The following is a 4,603-nucleotide window of genomic DNA, read 5'->3' as shown; positions in this document are numbered from 1 at the left end:
TGATATGTACTTTATTATGCAAAAAAAAATTTCGGACTTTATTTTGTCTTCACGGTGAAAATAGCTACCGAATGCTTTTATTGTGTGAAAATTCTCGATTTTATTTTTTACATTTTTAACTTTATAATGATATAACTTATTGAAAAGTGAATGGATCAACATTTTTTAATGAGAAATAATATTTTTTAATAATCCCTTTTTCATTCGACATACTTTATCTTAATTAGGATATTAATAATGAACTAGCAGATAATGTAGCTTTTGGAATAATCCACCAATTTTTTAAAATTAAACACTATCTAAAGATTTGCATCGAAGCGTTTTTTTTTTATAGTGATTTTAATCTCTGTCAGATATCATTATACTTGATCTAACTGTGCCACGTCACCACTGTGCCGCGACCCCCCTGTGCTATGTTTTTTTTGTACTGTAAACTAATATATTTTTAAATTATCAATATACAATAATTAAAAAAATTAATTGTATCTCTTAATCAGATTATTTGTGAACATCTGTACATAATGTACCATATTATGTATTTAGTACATTATGTATCATATTGGTAAAGAGTAGAGTTCTTATTTTTTATGACACAAATCAATTCAATAGATAATATTTAGGCTTATTTATTTAAATCAAAGGAAATTTTAAATTATAAAAAAACTGTATAAATAAAATTACAAACTAATATTTTAACGAAAAACATGTTGTCATTAGGACTTTTAGAGCAAAAAAGTTTATTGAAAAATATTATTAATTGTTTGACATTTTAAAACTGAAAAAGAAAATAAGGTAAAATAGAATTTATACTTTTACTTTTATAACAAAATCGTTATTCTGAGAAAATATTTGATTAATATAAATCTATTTTTTGATTCATTTTTATTTTATGATTAAGGAAAAAATAAGTTACGAAATTTAATATTTGACAGCTGTTTATTGATTATAAAATTTTTTAAAGTAATATATTACTTTACATTCTTTATAAAAAAAAATTAATAATAAATATAATTAAATGACTAAAAAACTTTTTTGTTTATTTTGTCCATGAAAACAGTCGAAATAATATGTATTAAAATAAGTTGATTGCCCTCCTTTATTCACCGTTATATGAACCGCTGACATTCTTCCTATCCAATCAAATCATTCTTAGCAGCTGGTCTTCCCTATGTCTAAAAATTTCAAAATCAACTAGTTTGTAAACAATGATCCAGCAACTCTGACTTTGTATATTACCACCAATTAGTTATGTCCTATGTACATAATGGATTTAGATTTAAATTTTTTAACGAATGACTGTAATAAATTTAGTCTTATTATAAAATGAAACTAAATGATGAAATTCGTAGTACGCATTATACGAATCGAGAAATAAGCGTTGGAGATGGACAGAATATGAATTAGAAGAAGTGAACTTAAAAATTATTTTATTTTAAACATTTATAAATTGATTTTTAGCGATTAGTTTAATAAGTCCCTAAAATTCTGTATTACATAAATATTACACATAAAAGAGCATTGAATTTTCTATTGGATTTATAATTTAAGAAACATAGTAAGCATTAAAAATGATGTATTATAATTGAATGATAAAATAATTAATTCCTCAATCATGATACAATAGAAATAATACGATTAAGATAAATAATCGTAGGGCTCAAAAGATTGTGTAAAATTTATTTTTGTTCATTTAAGGTTATTAATGGGGAAAGCCTCAATGTTTAATCAGAAATTACTAGCTACTAACTAACAAATTCAAGTAAAAAAAAGTCAGACATTTTACATTTTGTAACGTATCATTAAATTTTAATCGTTCTTACGTTATTATTTATAAAATTTCTAAATAGAAATGTCTAATATTATAAATATAGAATGTTGTTAAACTTAAATGTTTTACATCGAGAATAAATTATATCGATTGTAAGTATTTAATCTTATTGAGGCTTTCAACAGAGTCACTCCAAATTTATTGTAAACATAATATTTATTGTTATTATTTATGTATGAACACGTTACATGGACACCACTAATTCAAATTCAGCGGTGGTTAATTCGTGCGTCACTACTGGCTGACATCAAACGTTTATTTTTACATTGAGTATGCATGACCATTAGGAGGTCTCCGTAGAATATTGTAACGTAGTAAGTCAACACATGTATGCGACTGATGTGAATGAAGTACTAACATTGTTTTAATATTATTGTGAAATTTGACGTGTGAACGTAACGTTGCTTAATATTAATGAAGTCTCTACTTAAAAATATCGGACTACGGGTGAATTTTTAGGCAAAAGCAAAAACTATGGTAGATGATTAAAAATTGACTGTGAAAACAATTTCGAAAGCGATTTAATCAATATGATTTTATTTTATTGGGACCATATAACAATTTTATGATATCTTCAAACTTCGTATAAATTGAATCGACTTTTGATTTATGAATCGTTAGGATTTTCTGCTAAAAATCAATACTCTAACCAGATCCTTTTGTGTTGTGTTTACTCGACTTCCACATGTGGTACTCATGTAAACCTTAAATATCCACAATTAGTGATTAATCAATACGCCTCTCAAGAACGAAAAAGTTTTTAAATAACATTGTTTTTATTTTCGTTAAAGGATATGTTCGAGGAAGTATTTTATAGCAGTTTAAGCGTTTATGAATATCAGTAACAACTATATAAATAACAACTCAAATGAATTCCAAAGGAAAAAGTTCAAGAAATTTTCTGTAATTTGACGAAATAACACCTCTATGAGTTGCCTCACGTACGAGTTGGATATTTATGCAGGTCACAACCCTAAATTTGTTGGTGATATGTATGCTTTTTTATTATTTATATTTAAACGGTCTATAGACGTCAGCAAACGTGTTATTTCATTTACTGGTGTACCGCAACTATCACAACATTATATACATTCGGTTTGGTTTGGCGAATTGATTTAAAGAAAACGACGACGGCCGTTGGCCCCGTCTCTAATACAAGAGATCGCTATCTCTTAGGTGACAATAACAACAATATTCGCATACAAACACCTCGTACAGACTATAAACCTATACATTTTATATTTATATATAGTTCAGCCAAGGACGGCAACTCATCATTATATGTAATAGTTTGAACCTCTGTAATTGTAACGTTTTTTTAATGACAATTACTTTTTTTTTTATTGACTGGTGAAAATAGTAATAAATTTTTGATAAAGCAATATATCTGTGAACAAATCGACCCTAAAGTCAAAATGCAATTGGAGTAAAATTATGGTATTCTATGGAGTAATGTTTAACAAAATCCTGGAGAAAAATTAGCTGAAATACTAAGTATTATTTACTTATTAATTATGCTTTTAGATGAATGGACTTTCATTTAAATTGATACCATTAAATTTCCATTATTTAAAAAAATACTAATTTGCTTTAAGTATAATAAAATAAATTTTACTATTGCTGATTGAGTATTAAAAATGAATACTAAAAATATTCGACAATCTCACAACCTTGAAACAGTATAGGTCGAGGGGAAATTGCTTAACTCAAATAGTATTTGTATTGATCAAAAAAAAAAAAAAATACTTTGACAAATATAAATAAAAATTCAATTAATAACAAATGTTGATCTTCAAAAACAAAAACTGATATTAGTATTGTTTTAACTAATACATATATGTATTATTCCTTACAAATTTTTCTACTATTTAATTATAAAAATATAACATAATTTTTCATACATGACATTTATGTAAAAAATATTTTACGTTTAAAGATTTTAATACAAATGCGAGTGCGGTAATAAATAAAATGAAATGTATTATTATAATAACATATTTCTTTACCAAAACCTCTATTGAGCTTCACAATAATTTGATTGGGTTTGGGTTTTGCTGTTTTCGACCATTAAATAATTATCAATAGTTTTCCAAATATGTAAACAAAAGTGATGCAGAATATTTGTTTGATGAGCAAAAAATATTTTACTATTTAGCTTTCATTTTCAGTACAATTAAATTTATTATTGATAATTATTTTGATAGTATGCGAAAACATTCTTGGAAAATATTTATGTATAAAAACAAGGTATAATTACAGCGTAATTTATAAAAAATAGTAATAGATAAGTTAAAGGAACTAAATAAAATTGTTATATTTATTTGAACCAATATTTAAGTTAAGCTACTAAAAAATAATAATACTTATATTTTAAAAAAATGTACAGGAATATTCTACGCACACATTCTTGCTGTTAAGATCTGAATGAGTCGACCTAAGTTAATACAATGCATCAACAAAGTTAATTAAGAATTCAAAATGCTACTGCGTTTGATTTTATCCCAAGGATCGTCTTCTAAACCAAATTAAACTCTATATCGACCTTCAATTGTTCTATTTTCTAAATCCATTTATGACTACTAAGTTGCTACACGATTAGTCTTTTATTAACATTCTAGAAATTTTAAATGAACAAAGCGTATTTGATGTATGAATGGTCAACATATAACAAATATGTGCGTATTATATTATAACAAATCAATAGCACAAGAGAATTAAAAAAATGTATTCATTTCTTAAACAATTAAAGTTATTATCTTAAAAAATTAGAATTTT

Source organism: Daktulosphaira vitifoliae, unplaced genomic scaffold, assembly GCF_025091365.1.
Source record: "Daktulosphaira vitifoliae isolate Bord-2020 unplaced genomic scaffold, ASM2509136v1 Scaffold_1, whole genome shotgun sequence".
In the NCBI taxonomy this organism is placed as follows: domain Eukaryota; kingdom Metazoa; phylum Arthropoda; class Insecta; order Hemiptera; family Phylloxeridae; genus Daktulosphaira; species Daktulosphaira vitifoliae.
This window is presented reverse-complemented; position numbering follows the sequence as displayed.